Source organism: Phyllobates terribilis, unplaced genomic scaffold, assembly GCF_046119375.1.
Source record: "Phyllobates terribilis strain yellow unplaced genomic scaffold, ASM4611937v1 Scaffold_157__1_contigs__length_4398786, whole genome shotgun sequence".
NCBI classification, from domain to species: domain Eukaryota; kingdom Metazoa; phylum Chordata; class Amphibia; order Anura; family Dendrobatidae; genus Phyllobates; species Phyllobates terribilis.
The window spans coordinates 738,264-761,088 of NW_027362917.1; positions in this window are offsets into that span (position 1 = coordinate 738,264).

Below are 22,825 nucleotides of genomic sequence, written 5' to 3' on the forward strand. Positions count from 1 at the left end.
GGCCCAAGACAGACCCTTGAGGCACCCCGCTAGTAACCCTGACACACCCTGAGCTTACTCCATTGATAACCACCCTCTGCTTTCTATCACTCAGCCAGCTATTTACCCACTTGCACACATTATCCCCCAGACCAAGCATTCTCATTTTATATACCAACCTTTTGTGTGGCATGGTATCAAACGCTTTGGAGAAGTCAAGGTATACAACATCCACTGACTCTCCCCGGTCCAGCTGTGAGCTCACCTCCTCGTAGAAGGCCATCAGGAGCGATCCCTCATGAATCCATGTTGATGTGGAGTTAGACAGTTATTATCATTAAGATATTCTACAATAGCATCTCTAAGAAATCCTTCAAACAATTTACCCACAACAGACGTTAAGCTGACTGGTCTATAGTTCCCAGGGTCACTTTTAGACCCCTTTTTGAATATTGGTACCACATTTGCTTGGCGCCAGTCTAGTGGGACAGTCCCTGTCCATAAAGAGTGCTTGAATATAAGATACAGCGGCCTGTCTATCACATTACTTAATTCTTTTAGTACCCGGGGGTGTATGTCATCTGGGCCTGGTGACTTGTCTATTTTGATATTATTTAGGCGTTTCTGAATTTCCTCCTGGGTTAGGTGGGTGATATTTAGCGGAGGGTTTACTTTATCACTCTGCATTTCCTCCGATAAATTGTTTTCTTTTGTGAAAACAGTGGAGAAGAAGCTATTGAGTAGGTTTGCTTTACCCTCATCGCCCTCTATGATTTTACCCAGGTTATTTTTCAATGGGCCAACGCCATCAGTTTTAATCCTTTTACTGTTTATATTGTTAAAGAACAGTTTGGGATTCGTTTTACTTTCCTTGGCAATTAGTCTCTCTGTCTCCTCGTTTGCTATTCTTATTTGTTTCTTACAGATTTTGTTTTTTTCCCTATAAGATATTAGCGCTTCCTCGCTGCCTTCTTGTTTAAGTTTACCGAAAGCCCTTTTTTTGTTTTCCATTGCCCTCTTGACTTCCTTATTAAGCCACATTGGCTTCCTCCTATTCCTAGCCCTTTTATTCCCATAAGGTATGTACCTTCTACAGTGACTATGTAGGACTGTTTTGAAAATTTCCCATTTTCTATCCGTGCTCCTATTACTGAAGATACTATCCCAGTCTATAAGGTGAAGGGCATCTCTTAGCTGATCAAACTTTGCCCTCCTGAAGTTCAGTGTTTTTGTGACTCCCTTGCTGGGCACCCTACTGAAGCACATGTGGAATTGTATAATGTTGTGGTCACTATTTCCCAGGTGCCCCCCGACCTGCACCTCAGTTATTCTGTCTGGCCTGTTAGTTAATATTAAGTCTAAAAGGGCCGTCCCTCTAGTTGGTTCCTGCACAAGTTGTGACAAATAATTGTCTTTGATAATTGACAGAAACCTGTTTCCTTTCTGAGATCTACAGCTTTCGGTTTCCCAGTCTATATCGGGGTAGTTGAAGTCCCCCATAATAATCACCTCGTTATTTTTTGCTACTTCGTCTATTTGTCTCATTAATAGACTTTCCGTGGCTTCTGCTATATTTGGTGGTTTATAACAGACTCCTATGATAATTTTATTATTGTTTTTTGCCCCATGTATCTCCACCCATAAGGACTTGACCTCCTCATTTCCCTCCCATACATCCTCCCGTATTGTAGGCTTTAGACACGTCTTTACATATAGACAGACTCCACCCCCTTTCCGATTTCTTCGATCCCTTCTAAACAGACTGTAACCCTGTAAGTTAACTGCCCAGTCATAGCTTTCATCTAACCATGTCTCGGTTATTCCCACTATGTCATAGTTACCTGTAGATATTTCTGCTTCCAGTTCATCCATCTTGTTGGTCAGGCTTCTGGCATTTGCTAGCACGCAGTTGACACGATTTTGTTTTGTTCCAATCTTCTCCCTGTGGATTGTATTAGAAATTTTCTTACCTCCTTTCCAAGTATCTTGTCTTGGACCTTCTTTGTCGCACTTCATATCTTTCATTAGTATGTTCTCTGGTTGCATGTTCGTGTCCGGCGTTTTTCTTCCCATCCCCTCTTCTTCTAGTTTAACGTCCTCCTGATGAGTGCTGCGAGTCTCCTGGCGAATGTGTGTTTCCCGGGTTTGTTGAGGTGTAGTCCGTCTCTGGCAAGGAGTCCGTCATAGAGGTAATTCACACCGTGGTCCAGGAATCCAAATCCTTGTTGTCTGCACCATCGTCTCAGCCAGTTGTTCACATCAAGGATCCTGTTCCATCTCCTGACGCCATGCCCGTCTACTGGAAGGATAGAAGAAAAAACTACCTGCGCATCCAGTTCTTTTACTTTCTTCCCCAATGCTTCAAAGTCCTTGCAGATTGTCGGTAGGTCCTTCTTTGCCGTGTCATTGGTGCCAACATGTATCAGAAGAAATGGGTGGACATCCTTGGAACTGATGAGCTTCGGTATCCTATCGGTAACATCCTTGATCTTAGCCCCTGGGAGGCAGCATACTTCTCTTGTGGTTATGTCCGGTCTGCAGATAGCTGCTTCTGTTCCTCTCAGTAGTGAATCTCCCACCACCACCACTCTTCTTCCCTTCTTGGCTGTCCTTTTTCTTGTCGCTTCTGGGTGTTTCTGGGTGCTCTTTTCTTTTTTGCTTGCTGGTAGTTCCTCATCCTTAGGTGTGCCATCTTCATCTTCATCCTCCACAAGTCCTTAAGCTGCCAGGATCAAGGTTGGCTCCACTGTGGGGAGCTGAGGCAGGAGCAGGACTGTGTTATACAGCCACACTTCTGCCGCAGATCTTGTAAGAGCCCTGACAGGACCTGCCTGATGATAATGTGTCCTATAGAGCAGGTCTTGGTACCGGACTGGCCTGTACATATTTACCACTAGCTGGGAACCAGTTACTTACTGTTACGGGTCTGGGTGGTGGAACCTCTGTGCCGAGGTGCAAGGAGGGACCCAGAGGGGCGTGACTAAGTATCCACCCGAACCGACCCTGGTCGCACGGCAGCAAACGGCACCGTGACCAGGGAGGATCCGGGCTGAGGGACCAGGTGCTACTCTGGGGACGACCTTGTAAGAGAGCAGGTGGCTCCCACGGGTCAGATGGCTGGGACTGACCGGTATGGCGGATGGACACGGCAAGCAGGCGGAAGTCTCTGGTAGCAGACAGGTGGTCACAGTTCGAGGAAGCAGGGCAAGTAGCAGTCTTTAGGTTTACCAGGAAGGTGGTCACAGCAAGTGACGGCCTGGTCTCCAGGCAGGCTGGCAGGAAACAGGCAGGTGCTCCCAGGTGAGCAGGCAGACAGACGAGGCGGGTACCTGGCGGGTAACTGGTGGGCGCTCCTAGGTGAGCCGGCAGACAGACGAGGCAGGTAGCTGGCAGGTAACAGGTGGCCACGGCAAGTGACGGCTGAGCGGGTAAGAGTCTCTTGGCTGGCAGGCAGGTGGTCACGGCAAGTGACGGCTGAGCGGGTAAGAGTCTCTTGGCTGGCAGGCAGGTGGTCACGGCAAGTGATGGCAGAGCAGGTAAGAGTCTCTTGGCTGACAGGCAGGTGGTCACGGCAAGTGACGGCGTAGCCTCCAGGTAGGCTAGCAGGCGGGTAGCAGGTGAGTGCTCCCAGGTGAGCAGGCTAGCAAGTACGGCAGGTAGCAGGCAGGTAACTGGCAGGTGCTTCCTGGTCCGCAGGTGGACTTGCCCATAGACAGACTGGCGGATGCAGGAGACAGACTGTCGGGCTGAAGGGAAGACACGCAGGCAGACAGGACTGGTAGTCAGGCTGGAAACGGGACCTTAGGGCTGAAGCAGAGGTGAGTATGCTTTGCAAAAACTTTGCTCGGGCACCTCCATTTTGGAGAAGGTGCCTTATATATGGGAGGTCCTCCGCAAATTGGCCGGGGACTCCTTAGGACGGCGCGCGCGGTCCCTTTAAGAGAGGGGGAGCACGCGCGCGCGCCCTAAGCACACTGCCGGGGAAAGAGCGCGCGCCGGCAGCAGCGGGGAGAGAAGCGCTGGAGGACGCCGCGCCAGGAGTGGGGAGGTGAGAGGGAAGGCGTCTCTGCCTAGCAAGGGGCAGAGACGCCGATGCTACACTTACAAGGTCTAGTTTCGAATGTGTTTCCAGGATCTGTAGTTATCAGCATTTTATCCTTAAGGCCGAGTTATAATATCACTGTAACACTCTCGCCCTGTACCTGTATACCTGCCCTGTGTGCTGCACAAAAGTATATAACAAAATGTGTGTACACAGATATCTATCTCCTGAATGGTATTACTGCTAGATCTCCTGTACATAGAAATATGAGGTTCTTAGCGCACATTTTGAGCAAATTGTGCGAGCCCATCTGCCAACGTCAAGGCGACCTCTTCAGATGGGTCCCTACACTAACATTACACTAACTTACTAACTGGGACTAGTTTTTTGTATTATTATTATTACCACCATTTTTTGCTATTTATTATTATTGCATTAATGCAATTAATTGTAACTGTTCTAAAACTAATTAAAAAAATGTAATTCTAATTTTTTTTATTATTCTTGTGATTCTAATAATGGTATTGCTAAAATCCCTATGCCTAAAGCTGTTGATCCAGAAGAAGGCAAAAACCCCAGGACACCTTCAGCCAATTTGTGTCACAGGGGAAAAATTCCTTCTTGACCCCGGGAAAAGGCGATCAGTCCTAGGACCTTGGATCAAACCTAATAATGTTATTACAAGTTATATAATATTACACTAATTATTGTACTACTGGAGTTATTTTAATTTGTTTTTATAAATCTATTTGATATGGTTATTATTACATTGTGCTATCTTATTACAGTATTATTCTTCTTTTCTATCACTACTAATACTGCCCTATACCTACAGTGTTGATCCAGAAGAAGGCAAAAACCCCAGGACACCTTCAGCCAATTTGTGTCGCAGGGGAAAAATTCCTTCTTGACCCCGGGAAAAGGCGATCAGTCCTAGGACCCTGGATCAAACCTAATAATGTTATTACAAGTTATATAATATTGCACTAATTATTGTACTACTGGAGTTATTTTAATTTGTTTTTATAAATCTATTTGATATGGTTATTATTACATTGTCCTATCTTATTACAGTATTATTCTTCTTTTCTATCACTACTAATATTGACCTATACCAGGCAATGTGAACTGAGGTCTAAGATGGTAGACATGCAAGAAATAGGAGCATGTTCACACTAGCAAAAAAGAAACAAAACCTACAAAAGACAAAAGACAAAAATATATCTCATACCCTACCATCATTATATATAAATGTAAAGCAAAGTTGCATAATAAATATAGGGTACTTAGTGAACTATTTTTGATCAAAAAAAGTATACAAGCCGTCCCACCAGCGGCAAGGTGACCCTAAATTGGGACGGTACCTATAGTGCCTATATTAAAAACCTTACTGTATATCAAAGTTGAAGTAATGCATATAAAAGGGTAGACAAATAGGACCGGGTCCCAACTCCAGACCACCCAGGCCCGTGGTAAGCTACATATATACCAGTCAGCTCAACAAAGGGGATGCCACACCCTTAAATTGCACAGAATGCAAACAAGACAAAAAACCAGGCAATGTGAACTGAGGTCTAAGATGGTAGACATGCAAGAAATAGGAGCATGTTCACACTAGCAAAAAAGAAACAAAACCTACAAAAGACAAAAGACAAAAATATATCTCATACCCTACCATCATTATATATAAATGTAAAGCAAAGTTGCATAATAAATATAGGGTACTTAGTGAACTATTTTTGATCAAAAAAAGTATACAAGCCGTCCCACCAGCGGCAAGGTGACCCTAAATTGGGACGGTACCTATACTGCCTATATTAAAAACCTTACTGTATATCAAAGTTGAAGTAATGCATATAAAAGGGTAGACAAATAGGACCGGGTCCCAACTCCAGACCACCCAGGCCCGTGGTAAGCTACATATATACCAGTCAGCTCAACAAAGGGGATGCCACACCCTTAAATTGCACAGAATGCAAACAAGACAAAAAACCAGGCAATGTGAACTGAGGTCTAAGATGGTAGACATGCAAGAAATAGGAGCATGTTCACACTAGCAAAAAAGAAACAAAACCTACAAAAGACAAAAGACAAAAATATATCTCATACCCTACCATCATTATATATAAATGTAAAGCAAAGTTGCATAATAAATATAGGGTACTTAGTGAACTATTTTTGATCAAAAAAAGTATACAAGCCGTCCCACCAGCGGCAAGGTGACCCTAAATTGGGACGGTACCTATAGTGCCTATATTAAAAACCTTACTGTATATCAAAGTTGAAGTAATGCATATAAAAGGGTAGACAAATAGGACCGGGTCCCAACTCCAGACCACCCAGGCCCGTGGTAAGCTACATATATACCAGTCAGCTCAACAAAGGGGATGCCACACCCTTAAATTGCACAGAATGCAAACAAGACAAAAAACCAGGCAATGTGAACTGAGGTCTTAGATGGTAGACATGCAAGAAATAGGAGCATGTTCACACTAGCAAAAAAGAAACAAAACCTACAAAAGACAAAAATATATCTCATACCCTACCATCATTATATATAAATGTAAAGCAAAGTTGCATAATAAATATAGGGTACTTAGTGAACTATTTTTGATCAAAAAAAGTATACAAGCTGTCCCACCAGCGGCAAGGTGACCCTAAATTGGGACGGTACCTATACTGCCTATATTAAAAACCTTACTGTATATCAAAGTTGAAGTAATGCATATAAAAGGGTAGACAAATAGGACCGGGTCCCAACTCCAGACCACCCAGGCCCGTGGTAAGCTACATATATACCAGTCAGCTCAACAAAGGGGATGCCACACCCTTAAATTGCACAGAATGCAAACAAGACAAAAACCAGGCAATGTGAACTGAGGTCTAAGATGGTAGACATGCAAGAAATAGGAGCATGTTCACACTAGCAAAAAAGAAACAAAACCTACAAAAGACAAAAGACAAAAATATATCTCATACCCTACCATCATTATATATAAATGTAAAGCAAAGTTGCATAATAAATATAGGGTACTTAGTGAACTATTTTTGATCAAAAAAAGTATACAAGCCGTCCCACCAGCGGCAAGGTGACCCTAAATTGGGACGGTACCTATAGTGCCTATATTAAAAACCTTACTGTATATCAAAGTTGAAGTAATGCATATAAAAGGGTAGACAAATAGGACCGGGTCCCAACTCCAGACCACCCAGGCCCGTGGTAAGCTACATATATACCAGTCAGCTCAACAAAGGGGATGCCACACCCTTAAATTGCACAGAATGCAAACAAGACAAAAAACCAGGCAATGTGAACTGAGGTCTAAGATGGTAGACATGCAAGAAATAGGAGCATGTTCACACTAGCAAAAAAGAAACAAAACCTACAAAAGACAAAAGACAAAAATATATCTCATACCCTACCATCATTATATATAAATGTAAAGCAAAGTTGCATAATAAATATAGGGTACTTAGTGAACTATTTTTGATCAAAAAAAGTATACAAGCCGTCCCACCAGCGGCAAGGTGACCCTAAATTGGGACGGTACCTATACTGCCTATATTAAAAACCTTACTGTATATCAAAGTTGAAGTAATGCATATAAAAGGGTAGACAAATAGGACCGGGTCCCAACTCCAGACCACCCAGGCCCGTGGTAAGCTACATATATACCAGTCAGCTCAACAAAGGGGATGCCACACCCTTAAATTGCACAGAATGCAAACAAGACAAAAAACCAGGCAATGTGAACTGAGGTCTAAGATGGTAGACATGCAAGAAATAGGAGCATGTTCACACTAGCAAAAAAGAAACAAAACCTACAAAAGACAAAAGACAAAAATATATCTCATACCCTACCATCATTATATATAAATGTAAAGCAAAGTTGCATAATAAATATAGGGTACTTAGTGAACTATTTTTGATCAAAAAAAGTATACAAGCCGTCCCACCAGCGGCAAGGTGACCCTAAATTGGGACGGTACCTATAGTGCCTATATTAAAAACCTTACTGTATATCAAAGTTGAAGTAATGCATATAAAAGGGTAGACAAATAGGACCGGGTCCCAACTCCAGACCACCCAGGCCCGTGGTAAGCTACATATATACCAGTCAGCTCAACAAAGGGGATGCCACACCCTTAAATTGCACAGAATGCAAACAAGACAAAAAACCAGGCAATGTGAACTGAGGTCTTAGATGGTAGACATGCAAGAAATAGGAGCATGTTCACACTAGCAAAAAAGAAACAAAACCTACAAAAGACAAAAATATATCTCATACCCTACCATCATTATATATAAATGTAAAGCAAAGTTGCATAATAAATATAGGGTACTTAGTGAACTATTTTTGATCAAAAAAAGTATACAAGCTGTCCCACCAGCGGCAAGGTGACCCTAAATTGGGACGGTACCTATACTGCCTATATTAAAAACCTTACTGTATATCAAAGTTGAAGTAATGCATATAAAAGGGTAGACAAATAGGACCGGGTCCCAACTCCAGACCACCCAGGCCCGTGGTAAGCTACATATATACCAGTCAGCTCAACAAAGGGGATGCCACACCCTTAAATTGCACAGAATGCAAACAAGACAAAAACCAGGCAATGTGAACTGAGGTCTAAGATGGTAGACATGCAAGAAATAGGAGCATGTTCACACTAGCAAAAAAGAAACAAAACCTACAAAAGACAAAAGACAAAAATATATCTCATACCCTACCATCATTATATATAAATGTAAAGCAAAGTTGCATAATAAATATAGGGTACTTAGTGAACTATTTTTGATCAAAAAAAGTATACAAGCCGTCCCACCAGCGGCAAGGTGACCCTAAATTGGGACGGTACCTATACTGCCTATATTAAAAACCTTACTGTATATCAAAGTTGAAGTAATGCATATAAAAGGGTAGACAAATAGGACCGGGTCCCAACTCCAGACCACCCAGGCCCGTGGTAAGCTACATATATACCAGTCAGCTCAACAAAGGGGATGCCACACCCTTAAATTGCACAGAATGCAAACAAGACAAAAAACCAGGCAATGTGAACTGAGGTCTAAGATGGTAGACATGCAAGAAATAGGAGCATGTTCACACTAGCAAAAAAGAAACAAAACCTACAAAAGACAAAAATATATCTCATACCCTACCATCATTATATATAAATGTAAAGCAAAGTTGCATAATAAATATAGGGTACTTAGTGAACTATTTTTGATCAAAAAAAGTATACAAGCCGTCCCACCAGCGGCAAGGTGACCCTAAATTGGGACGGTACCTATACTGCCTATATTAAAAACCTTACTGTATATCAAAGTTGAAGTAATGCATATAAAAGGGTAGACAAATAGGACCGGGTCCCAACTCCAGACCACCCAGGCCCGTGGTAAGCTACATATATACCAGTCAGCTCAACAAAGGGGATGCCACACCCTTAAATTGCACAGAATGCAAACAAGACAAAAAACCATGCAATGTGAACTGAGGTCTAAGATGGTAGACATGCAAGAAATAGGAGCATGTTCACACTAGCAAAAAAGAAACAAAACCTTTTTTAATATAGGCAGTATAGGTACCGTCCCAATTTAGGGTCACCTTGCCGCTGGTGGGACGGCTTGTATACTTTTTTTGATCAAAAATAGTTCACTAAGTACCCTATATTTATTATGCAACTTTGCTTTACATTTATATATAATGATGGTAGGGTATGAGATATATTTTTGTCTTTTGTCTTTTGTAGGTTTTGTTAATATTGACCTATACCTACAGTGTTGATCCAGAAGAAGGCAAAAACCCCAGGACACCTTCAGCCAATTTGTGTCACAGGGGAAAAATTCCTTCTTGACCCCGGGAAAAGGCGATCAGTCCTAGGACCCTGGATCAAACCTAATAATGTTGTTACAAGTTATATAATATTACACTAATTATTGTACTACTGGAGTTATTTTAATTTGTATTTATAAATCTATTTGATATGGTTATTATTACATTGTGCTATCTTATTACAGTATAATTATTCTTTCCTATCACTACTAATACTGCCCTATACCTACAGTGTTGATCCAGAAGAAGGCAAAAACCCCAGGACACCTTCAGCCAATTTGTGTCACAGGGGAAAAATTCCTTCTTGACCCCGGGAAAAGGCGATCAGTCCTAGGACCCTGGATCACACTGCTATTCTACCTACTACTATTACTACTGTTATTTTATTACTTTCTTACTATTATCACTAGCATTATTACTCACATTACACTAATACGGATATACTACCACTATATTACTACCATCCCTTTCCCCCTAGGGATCTTAAGGTGCAGTTCTGTCCTCCTCTTCCTATTCTGTCCTCCTCCTCTTCCATCCTCCTCCACTTCCATCCTCCTCCTCTTCCATCCTCTTCCTCTTACGCCCTCCTCGTCTTCCGTCCTCCTCCTCTTCCGTCCTCCTCCTCTTCCGTCCTCCTTCTCTTCCGTCCTCCTCCTCTTCTGTCCTCCGCCTCTTCCGTCCTCCGCCTTTTCCGTCCTCCGCCTCTTCTGTCCTCCGCCTCTTCCGTCCTCCGCCTTTTCTGTCCTCCGCCTCTTCCGTCCTCCTCCTCTTCCGTCCTCTTCCTCTTACGTCCTCCTCCTCATACGTCCTCCTCATCTTTCATCCTCCTCCTCTTCCGTCCTCCTTCTCTTCCGTCCTCCGCCTCTTCCGTCCTTCGCCTCTTCTGTCCTCTGCCTCTTCCATCCTCCGCCTCTTCCGTCCTCCGCCTCTTCCGTCCTCCTCCTCTTCCGTCCTCCTCCTCTTCCGTCCTCCTCCTTTTCCGTCCTCCTCCTCTTCTGTCCTCCTCCTTTTCCGTTCTCCGCCTCTTCCGTCCTCCGTCTCTTCCGTCCTCCGCCTCTTCCGTCCTCTTCCTCTTCCGTCCTCCTCCTGAGACGTAATAAATAGCATTAAAGCTGCAGTAATTGTTTATAATATATATATATACACTGCTCAAAAAAATAAAGGGAACACTCAAATAACACATCCTAGATCTGAATGAATGAAATATTCTCATTGAATACTTTGTTCTGTACAAAGTTGAATGTGTTGACAACAAAATCACACAAAAATCATCAATGGAAATCAAATTTATTAATCAATGGAGGCCTGGATTCGGAGTCACCCCCAAAATTAAAGTGGAAAAACACACTACAGGCTGATCCAACTTTGATGTAATGTCCTTAAAACAAGTCAAAATGAGGCTCAGTATTGAGTGTGGCCTCCACGTGCCTGTATGACCTCCCTACAATGCCTGGACATGCTCCTGATGAGGTTGCGGATGGTCTCCTGTGGGATCTCCTCCCAGACCAGGACTAAAGCATCCGCCAACTCCTGGACAGTCTGTGGTGCAACATGACGTTGGTGGATGGAGTGAGACATGACGTCCCAGATGTGCTCAATGGGATTCAGGTCTGGGGAACGGGTGGGCCAGTCCATAGCTTCAATGCCTTCATCTTGCTGGAACTGCTGACACACTCCAGCCACATGAGGTCTGGCATTTGGCACAACCCCCATCTGTGGACGTCTGGCCCTCATCCCACTCTCATGGAGTCAGTTTCTAACCATTTGTGCAGACACATGCACATTTGTGGCCTGCTGGAGGTCATTTTGCATGGCTCTGGAAGTGCTCCTCCTGTTCCTCCTTGCACAAAGGCGGAGGTAGGGGTCCTGCTGCTGGGTTGTTGCCCTCCTATGGCCCCCTCCACGTCTCCTGGTGTACTGGCATGTCTCCTGGTAGCGCCTCCAGCCTCTGGACACTACGCTGACAGATGCAGCAAACCTTCTTGCCACAGCTCGCATTGATGTGCCATCCTGGATGAGCTGCACTACCTGAGCAACTTCTGTGGGTTGTAGAGTCCGTCTCATGCTACCACGAGTGTGAAAGCACAACCAACATTCAAAAGTGACCAAAACATCAGCCAGAAAGCATTGGTACTGAGATGTAGTCTGTGGTCCCCACCTGCAGAACCACTCCTTTATTGAGTGTGTCTTGATAATTGCCAATAATTTCCATCTATTGTCTATTCCATTTGCACAACAGCATGTGAAATTGATTGTCAATCAGTGTTGCTTCCTAAGTGGACAGTTTGATTTCACAGAAGTTTGATTTACTTGGAGTTATATTCTGTTGTTTAAGTGTTCCCTTTATTTTTTTGAGCAGTGTGTATTTTCTTATGTCCATGTATTTACTACTAAAAGTAATTTTTTACATTTAGGTTTCATTAAGTGTTTTTCACTGGTTACTACAGACTTATTGTTTCCCTGCACATTCAAGTTTTGTGTTTTCTTTGGGCATAGATCAGCTAAAAGGCACTCAGGAAAAAAAAAAAACAGATGAAAGATCTACAACCTCTCCCTTAAGACTGTCAGAAGGAGCTCACTGATAGATTCTCAGTTAGCTAATTTTGCAGCCAGGAATAGACAGTGCAGCACAGATGCTACAGAAGGCAACATTTTTAATGAAACTCAATAACAGAAATCAATTTTAGCCCCAAATACTTGCATTAAAGTAAAAAAAACAAATGGCCGCAAAGCAGGACAACCGCTTTAACTCCTTACCAACATCTGCCGTACATGTCTGGTATAAGTCAGTAGCGGGTGTATGGAGCAGAGTCAGCTCGCCCCGTACATGGCAGATAATGGCTGTGACAAACAACCAGGACCTGCCTCTAAGAGCTGCGAGTGGAGCGAAGATCTGCCCACCACTGTTAACCTGTTCAGTGCTGCTGTCAATCTCTAACAGCAGCATTAACAGCGCGCCGGCATTGGGACGCATCGTTCCATGCGCTCACCGGCGCTCCTGTGACGCGATCACAGGGCGCAGATGGACTGCTATGACATCCGGGGGTCTGCTGAAGCCTCCGTGCCTGTCATCATAAAGCTTCATTTGGGCTGTAAAGAAGACCGTGATTTTGCTATATGGAGCATTACTGTGGTATCGCTGTATATAGCACAAGCAATCAGATAATGTATAAAAATGCAGTGAAAATTAAAAAAAAAAAAAAAAAGTTTAAAATATTAAAACCCCACACGTTCAACTCACCTCCCACTAAAAATAAAGATAATAAAAATATACACATTTGTGGTATGGTCTCTTTCAGAGAAATACAATCTATCCAGATATAAAAAACAAACGATCAGTGAACACAGAAAAAAATTCAAAAAGCCAAAATTGCATTTTTTTCGTTCGCCACAATACTGCAGAAAACCCTGTAAGAAGCGATGACCATGTCATATGTGTCCCAAAATGTTATCAATAAAGTCCTCTTGCCCTTCAAAAAATAAGCTCCACACAGCTCCATCAACCCGAAAAACGAAAATGTTACGGGTCTCAGAAAAAATGGTGACACCATAAAAAAAAGGTTTTTTTCTTTTGCCAAAACTCTTGGAGAAGTTTGGTCTTGCTGTGATCACACTGAGGAGTAGGATCCTATTACCAGGTCATTTTCACCACACTATGTGCGCCGTTAAAACTCTTCCCAGAAAAACAGTGTCAGGCTTTTTTTTTCCCTCGCACTTTTACTGCACTTGGAATGTTTTCCCCGTTTTCTAGTACTATGTGGTAAATGAATGGTGGGATTTATAAGTACCGCTCATCCTACAAAATAACAAGACCTCACACTATGTGGACAGACATGAAAAAGTTATAGCCCTTGGAAAAAGCGAAGGAAAAAACAGAAAAAACATCAATTGGTTCTGTTGGGAAGGGGTAAAGCTGAAGAAACGCATGTAAGAGCAGAATATGGAGGAAGGTGAGATATCACCGGCTGGTGGATACTACCTGCTCCATCGCTGGCAGAGTAACCCATCCCCATGGTGGCCGCTGAGATCTTCTCTTGTAGAAACGTCTCCAAAATCTATAAAACATGGGGAACAGTCAGCAGAGGGTTTGGTGATTGGCTCATAGTGGCGATATACCCAGGGGCATTACTGGGCACAGGGAAGATTGGGAATGAATAGGATTGGCTGTTAGATATGTGATCTCTTCCATTAAAGGGGATGTCTAGTTGGAACAAGTTCTCACTGATCTCTGGATAGGTGATGACTCTTAGATCGGTGGGTTTGGCCGCTATGACCCAATCAGCAGAACAGCACTTATAGATAGAAGTGAGCGAAGTGCAAATGTTCAGCCGCCGGTCCGTTCATTCTCTATGGGGGGCGCTGTACTCAGCTTTCTCCTGCATAGAGAATGAATGGAGCGGTGGTCCGGGGAGGGTCTAGCAGGGATTAGTTGGGTTCCCAGCAGATCTAGAAGTTGTCACTTATCATGTGTTGGGGAATAATGACTTCTCCTCTGATAAATGTGCTGATTCCGGTCAGTTGTGGTCGCTGAGTGCGTGTGATGGGATGTGGCTCCGTCCGTTATATTATATCACGTCTTATACCTATAATCTCGCTGATCGCAGGTGTCTGTCTTCACACTCAGATGAGATGGAACAAACTGACCATATAGAACTTTTTTTTTTTTTCTTCAAATTCAAACCGAGCAATCCTATTGGCTGAGTATGAATGCAGTTACCATGGTGACAGAAGTAGCTGCAGATTTAAAGGGACAAGATACTAATATTGTACTAAAGTGTATTTTATTATATACTTCACATAACTGACTGGGTACACCTTGGTGCTGGTGGGATGACTTTTTTTTTTTTAATCAAAAACCATGTTTACTAAGTACCCTATATTATATATATTTCCTATTGCTTTTTACTTACTTATAGCAGGGTATATGTTCATATTGTTTCTATCCTAAGTTTGTCTATTTTCTAATAGATGGTGGCAAACTTCTTCCTCGCCTGTGAAGCACAGCTTTCAATTATTCCTGTCGTAAACCAGGTAAAAAGCTTCGAGCCGAGCGCGATCAGACTCCTTCAGTCCCGCAGCAGGTAAATCTGTGAACATCGCCGGCACTCCTGCTGTTCCTAGTACCGATCCCTCTGAGCGGCTGTGCAGTAATGAAGGCTGGATTCACCCCAAACTTGCTCGTCTTTTTTTTCGATTTCCAGTTCTGGTAATTAGTGATACACATGTGTATATCCAGTGGTCAACTCAAAACCTATGTATGGAAAATCAATTGTTTGCTGTATGCATCTCATTTGTAGGATGCACACTATTCATTTCAATATGGAGCGGAGTAGGAGGAGACTTTCATTACTGTTCCCTTTACTTCCTCCCTGCTGATAGGAAATGCCATGCTGTTTGCTTGTGTCCTGTGATTACAGCAGCCTGCAACAGTTTTCAGCGTGCACTCCCCGGCTCAGGCATCAAGCAGTAAATGATAACATTAAAACGCTGCTACCCCTTTGTTAGTCACTTTTTTATCTTCTTCCCCTTCTACGAATGCTATAGTCCGTTATTCTAGAACTGCTCTGAAAATGGTTCTCTCTGGAGTGTTGGGATTTGGGTTTAGGGTGGGTTATGGGAATTGAAGTTCAGATACTTTGTTCATATTTTTACTATGGAATTACTATGTCATGTATGTTACTTGAAAGATGGAATATTTGTAGTTGGAGTTTTTCAATAAAAATGATTTGATTAAAAAAAAATATGAAATTAAAATTCCTCTGTTCTTGAGAAAGCATAGGATTTTACTAAGAGGTAAATTGCACGTTCCTTGTTTTCCGGGCACTTTACATTTTTGCTAGTTTTGTACGATTACACAATCCCTTTTATAGGCCAGTGCCAGTTGTACATTTCTCCCTAAACTCCTGTTCACACTATATTTTAAGCCAGTTTTCTTATATGGTTTCTAGATGTTGTCCAGCTTTGATAAATAATTAGTATTTATACTTTTGCTTTTAGATAGACTTGAAGAACGCAGATCCGGAAAGGGTGGAGAAACAAATTGAGAAGATGTTTGACGTTCCCGCTAGTGACTGTATCCGGGTACGATGCGCTACAGATCAAAATCATTCCTGTAGGCAAATTTAACTCCGCTGTCTGTACCTTGTCTTTTTATTTTTTTCTACAAAATGTGGCTGGAAAAGGGGCAATGTAGCGAGGAATTTACATCAATTTTTGGTGTTAAAAAAAAAACTTTTGTGACGCATCATTTTTGCGCAAAAATGTGCAGCTTCCTATTTTACAGCACTCTTGCAACTTTTAGAAATTGGGCTTGGTAAGCTACACAGGTCTAAGAACGACGGGTGACGTTAAAAGTGGATAAAGATACACGGTGGCTCAGTGGTTAGCATTGTTGTTTTGCAGCGCTGGGGTCCTGGGTTCAAATCCCACCAAGGACGACATCTGCAAGAAGTTTGTATGTTCTCCCTGTGTTTGTGTGGGTTTCCTCCGGGTTCTCCGGTTTTCTCCCACACTCCAAAGACATACTGATAGGGAATGTAGATTGTGAGCCCCGATGGGGGCAGTGATGATAATGTCTGTTAAGTGCTGTGAAATTAATGGCGCTATATAAGTGAGTATAATAAATAAAGATAGATGGAAGTGCTACATAAACATTTATCAAACATCGTGCAACACTTTGATACATTTGGCACAAATAATGGTAACACAACCACAAGCAAAACTGACCTGAGAAAGTCCCTTTATGATACATTTTTCAGAAAGAATTTGAAAGATTTAAAGCGTTAGAAATGAAGAAGATTATCCAATATCACCGAAAAAGGAAAAGTCTCCAGATGTCTTTATGCCGGATGCCGGTCTGTGTCCATACCTAAAGAAGAGCTGCCAAAAGAATGGGAAAGGAATCCTTTAGTAAACATAAATATCCATTGGGGTTTTAGGTGTTAAAAAAATGATCATATGAAAGATTTTGTGATCTGCGGTTACATGATTGTAATAACAACATTAAAGCCCCATTCAGATGTACAGGTTTTATCCATGAGAAACTGAGCAGAATGATATATAGGTTTGTGGGAGAAGATTCAGTATAAATTGTAATTTATTCATTAGATTTGAGAGTCCTCAGTGGTTGATACCTTTTAATGGCTAACTGAAAAGATGGTATCAACCACTGAGGACTCTCAAATCTAAATACTCTTCTATCTACTGGCTAATACGGTACAAAGATAGATGTTTTTCCTGTATCAATTTATTCAGTGGAATCCTGCTGTTTGTACAGATGAGTCCAGTGGGCGGTCCTACTAGTGATTGACAGCTATCTTTGCCTGCATGGTCATACAGGGAACTGTCAATCACTTAGTAGGACCGCCCACTGGACTAGTGTACATACGGCAGGACTTTTCACTGCATAAAATGCCAGTTTTGCTGACTCTCTTCCCACAGATATGTCTATCAGTCTGATCAACTTCTCTGCTCTACAACACCCCCTACAGATCTTATACCATTTCAGCATGACAGGTTCCTTTAATCACCTGCAGATGACATAAGTAGCCATGTTCTGTGTGGCTTACGGAGGGGCTTGATTGCTTGTCAGCTTCAAACAGGTTTCATTTCTTCTGATTCGTTGTAGCCGAGTTCTAAACTGTATTAAGAAATTCATTTCTCTGTTTATTTCTATTAGATGTCGGGGAAGCTTGGAACAAATGTGGAAAGTGTTCTTCAAGAAGTTGTCAGGAGCCTTCCACCGAGAGTACGGACTAATGCGGCTCTATCCATCTTCTCTTTATTAAAGGGAACCTGTCACCTTGGAAAATGCTATGTACCTGCAGGTATAGGGTTAATCTGCAGATAAATATTGTTACAATGCTGCCCGGCCGCCTTATTGATAGTGTAGGTACCGGGAGAAAATTAACTTCTTTCCTCCCTGCAGCCGCCGGCCTTCACTCATCGTTGTGCACGGAGCGGCTACAGTCTTGGATCACAGCACCGCTCGCTATATCAGGGGCGACGGCTGTAAACCCGGCCTGGATTTTGATTGACAGCTTGCTCTGCACAGATGCGCTGCAGAACCACTTAGAATCTGAGTGAAGGGGTAGTATGTTCACAGATAGAGAATATGGCTCATCCACGTGCGGATCTGGTCCACGTCCGATTACATATTTGTGGGAGAAACCCTAGTGGCAGCCTCATATTTCTGACATGGATCCTCTAGCACTATTTGTGCACCTGCGGCTCCCAGCATAACTTGATGAGAGACCGTCAGCCTGCTGGGACCTGTAGTTTCACTACAGCAGGAGTGTCACAAGCTGCGGACCTCCGCTCACTCCAGCACTGGTCGGCATTTTCAGCACGTGAACGTAAGCTATGCTTTCTGGAGACACAAGGGTATAGATAATTTTATCAAACCCTTGACTGTAAGTTTGCTGAACCCTAAGTGGATTATATTGTTCCCACAGTTTCAGTTTTGGACCATTTAAGGGGAATTTAAAGGGTTCTGGCCACTGATTTTCCTTAAAGGGGATCAGTATCCCTGTATGTCTTTGTATATACTTGATAAAGACCTATAACAGGTCGAAACGTTATGTGATGGCGGAATAAACTTTGTCTTTTGGAATTCATCACTCTGGACTGAACACGGTTTACTTACCTTTATCCCCCTTAACAGGATGTCTTATTTTTGTGTTTTAGTCCCAAGATTGAAAAGGGCAGCCCTCTTAAAGCCCTGCTGTTTGACTCCACGTTTGATCACTACAGAGGCGTCGTAGCAGCATCGCCCTGTGTGGAGGTGACGTGTGTAAAGGCAATAAAATCATGTCTGCCCACTCTGGCAAGTGCTATGAAGTCAATGAGGTTGGCATACTGACCCCAGAGGAAGTGCCAGCCGAAAAACTAAGTTTTTTTTTAATAATTTTATTAGCCTTTCCCTCTGTCTTCACCAATCAGCCCTCTGTATTGATGATCAGATCAAAGATGTAGACAGGGATTGTCTCACGCTGCATCTCCTTCCTGATTGTATCACTGAGAAGACAGAAGCTGCCCCATCCCATTCTCCAAGAAATGCAGAACCCAATGCATCTGCTGTCCATGACCCGCTTATTGTCAGAGGACATCATTAGGGACTGCATTTTCTCATTGCTTAAGAAATTGTTAATTGCTGAATAATAAAACTGCAGCACCGCTCCATTTAAAGCAGTGTTTCCCAAACTCCAGTCCTCATGGCCCCCAACAGGTCAGGATTTCAGGATTTCCTCAGTATTACACATGTGATGAAAGTATCATCAAGGAATCAGGAATTCTCTCACCTGTGCAATACTATGGAAATCCTGAAGACATGACCTGTGGGGGGCCGTGAGGACTGGAGTTTGGGAAACACTGATTTTAAAGGGACTGTCAGCACAGAATGACTGTTGAAACCAAGTACAAGCGCTCCATGGATCACGGCGTGGGCCAATCCTTTATATACACCTTCCCACCTGCTTGTTTTACCTCTGTCTCCTTCCTTCTCTGGTTCTATGAAGCCAGAGCTGTCAATCAAAGAAGAGGAGGGTGTGGATAGAGGGAAAACAAGCAGGTGGGAAGGTGTATATAAATGATTGGCCCCGTCATGAAGCACCGAGAGTTGGGACTTAGTTTGAACAGTCATTCTGTGCTGACAGTCCCTTTAGGTGAACGAGATCCAGATGCAGCTCATTTCACCGCGTAAGGCTGTGTGCCCACTATGCGTTTTTTAAGCGTTTCCGCAGCGGCAATTTCGCCGCAGGAACGCTTAAACGCTTGGTAGAAGGTCTGCAATGTTCCCCAATGATAATCCGCATGTGCTGTGCAGATGCTGCGGAGATTTCCGCTGCTTATTATCATTGCGGAAAAATCCGCAGCACTACCAATTATTTTGCGCAAGCACGGCGTTTTTGCCGCCATTGACTTGCATTGAATCGCTACATGTACACATGCAGATATTATGCAGTTCAATGTGCGGATGGTACCCGGGTCTGGAGAAGATGACTCTCCTCCAGACCCGGGTACCATAGTACCTGTTAGAAAACAAAGAATTTAAAATAAAAAATAAACCTTATACTCACCTTCTGATGGCCCCCGGTCTCCTTAGTGATGCGTCCTGGCTCCCCGGCGGCTCGCGATGGTCTAAAAGGACCTTTCATGACGTCATTTAGTCATGCGACGGGTCGCATCGGATAAGGAGACCGGGGGCCATTGGAAGGTGAGTATAATGTGTTTTTTTATTTTTTACCATTTTTATTCTTTTTTTTAACTAACTTGATCACACTATATAAAATCCATGCCGGTTGCATGGATTTATATAGTGTGACCAAGTTGTCAAGTACTTTTCCAAGTGATGCTAAAATCGCTTGAAAAACGCTTGACAACCCGCATGCGGAATCGTATGTGCTAAACGCGGGAGAAGAAGTAACACAAAAAGAGAGCGGTCAGGCTAGGGGGTACAAAAGTAGACTTATTATAAATTACAAGTGTGCCACAAAAATGCTGTCACATAGTGAATAATCTACACTGGATTAGCAGTATAAAAAATCTATAAATAAATAGTAAGGTATGTAGAGGGAGAATATAAAGTGCTCAGTGCAAAGTAAACTGCTCCATACTACCCTAGATGTAAATAAAAATCTGGTTTACAGTGCTGTGGACATTAGCAGTAATGTCTCTATCAACCAGAAAATAGTCAGAATAAATAATTACATGGCAAATGATGTGTGACATACATGACAACAGGTAAAAAGGTAGCACACAATATGAAATGATGATAACTATTACTGACCTCCTGAGAACTTCCCGGATCCAACGCGCGTTTTGCCACTGGCTTTGACGAGGATGTAATGTTGAAATGTGAATGTAAAGTATTTAAAGGGAATTTGGCCAATCAAAAATGTCCATACTGGGCAGTCAATTTCGAACATCTATGAATGTATATATTTGCATGGCGCCATGCTGCAGTGAGCCGATCGTGACCTCCTCAGGCGAGCCGCGTCTCCATGGAGCGCAGCACCTCCGTGGAAGGCGGCGTCGGCGTGCGTCTCAGGGTGGACCGCATATAGCGGAAGTGATGTAATAGGCATGTCCGGGGAAAGAGAGATCAGTGTGCGTTCCACTGTGGAACACGAAGGAAAAAAGGAGCGTGTCTAGGAAAGGAGAAGTCAGTGTGTGTTCCACTGTGGAACGCATGAAGAAAACCATGGGCAAAGATAAAAGGTGTGTGAGTGCTAGCTAACAAGAGAACTGCCCTGGAAATTAATAACAGGATAGCAGGGAAAGTATATGAGATAATAACGTGAAAATGTTATAGGAGAATATATATCATATCAAAAAGTTATATATCTATGATATATGATAGATAGTGTGACACCTATCATATAATATGACCCATACAGTGCAATTGTGCTAGTGAATATGTAGTGAAAAATATGATGAGATGAAAAATATATTTATATAACAAAAAGGCATGGGGCACATAAATGCATGACATTATACATATATTACTAGAAGATATTTAAATTCTTTAAAATATAAAAAGAGGTTCAAATGCACTGGTGATGATGACGCTCAAGAAGATGACCAACTCTGAAAAATAGCAAACGTCAGGCGAAAGAACTAAGAAGAGAAGGAAAGAAGAAAACGTAAGTATAAACGAATAAAAACAATTAATGTAAAAGTAAAAGTAAAATGACCATAATACAATGCATTCCACTAGGAACCACCCAACAATATTAAAGAAATGAAACAAAACTATTTGTCTCATTGAGACCATGGGGGGTTAAGGTGTTCAACACAGTGATCCACCTTGCCTCCTTCTGTGCCAGGATTTTTTTCCAGTTACCTCCTCTAGTGCCTGGGTAGACCTTATCAAAACCACTCACCTGGAGACCAGAAGGGTCACTGTTATGAAACTTCTTAAAGTGACGCGGTAATGTCTTGAGCTCATCCACATTGTCAGTTTCTTTTGCTGCCTTGATATCCAAGACGCGTTCTCTAGTTCTTCTTCGGAGTTCTCTTGATGTAAGGCCTACATATATTCTGTTGCAAGGGCATTTTGCACAGTAGATCACCCCAACTGTGGTACATGTGATGGTATGAGTAATCTTATATTGCTTCGTACCATTTGAATTTGTAAAGATTTTTGTAGACTCCATATTGGGGCACGCCACACAAGAGCCACATGGGTGGCAGCCCCAGCTTGGGCCCTTGGATCCAAATAAACCCTTAGCTGCTGCCCCCCCCCCCAGGTGGCTGTTACCAGAAGATATTTTAATTTTTTTGAGCGTCTATATGTAATAGCAGGATTGTTTGAGAGAAGAGAAGAGAGAAATAGACTTCATCACAAGAACCGCCGGTTTTCAGTCATACATGTGAGTATGTGAGTGGCTGCTGTAAGCACACCCTAGCAATTTGACCTCTCGCGATGCAGTGCATCAACTGTAGAGCCAGCTGTAAGTCAAAGTGCCAGGGCGTGTGTGGCGCCCCTGAGGGTTCGGTCGCCACAGGGGTACTGCATCTCTTTAATGAGGTGTGGTATCTCTCCTTCGAGGTAAGGATGGTGCAGCTGTCAGGACCCCACCTCTGCATTCAACACTACATCTCTCCCACCTGTAGGGGGGCTTTAAGGCACCAGGGTGCTGCCCCAGCCGGGATAAGTGGAGATGGGGGAACCAAAGTAAGGGGGAACCTAGTAGTGGGTGAGGGTGGAGGATACACTTAGAGGTTACACGTACTAAATTCATATTTAATAGCCAGCCATCTTAAGTTCAAGGTCTTTGATTGTGATCTTCATCGCTGAACGTGGCTTTCTGTGTGAACCTGCAGTTGATGGGGACACGGTCCTCGAACTCTGGCCTTGTGTCGAGGAACGGGCAAGAGTTAACGGCTGTCTCTACCCGGTCAAGGTCCTTACTTAAGAAGGCCTGGAGGGGAGCGGAGGAGTAAAGCTCCGCAGGCAAAAGGATCC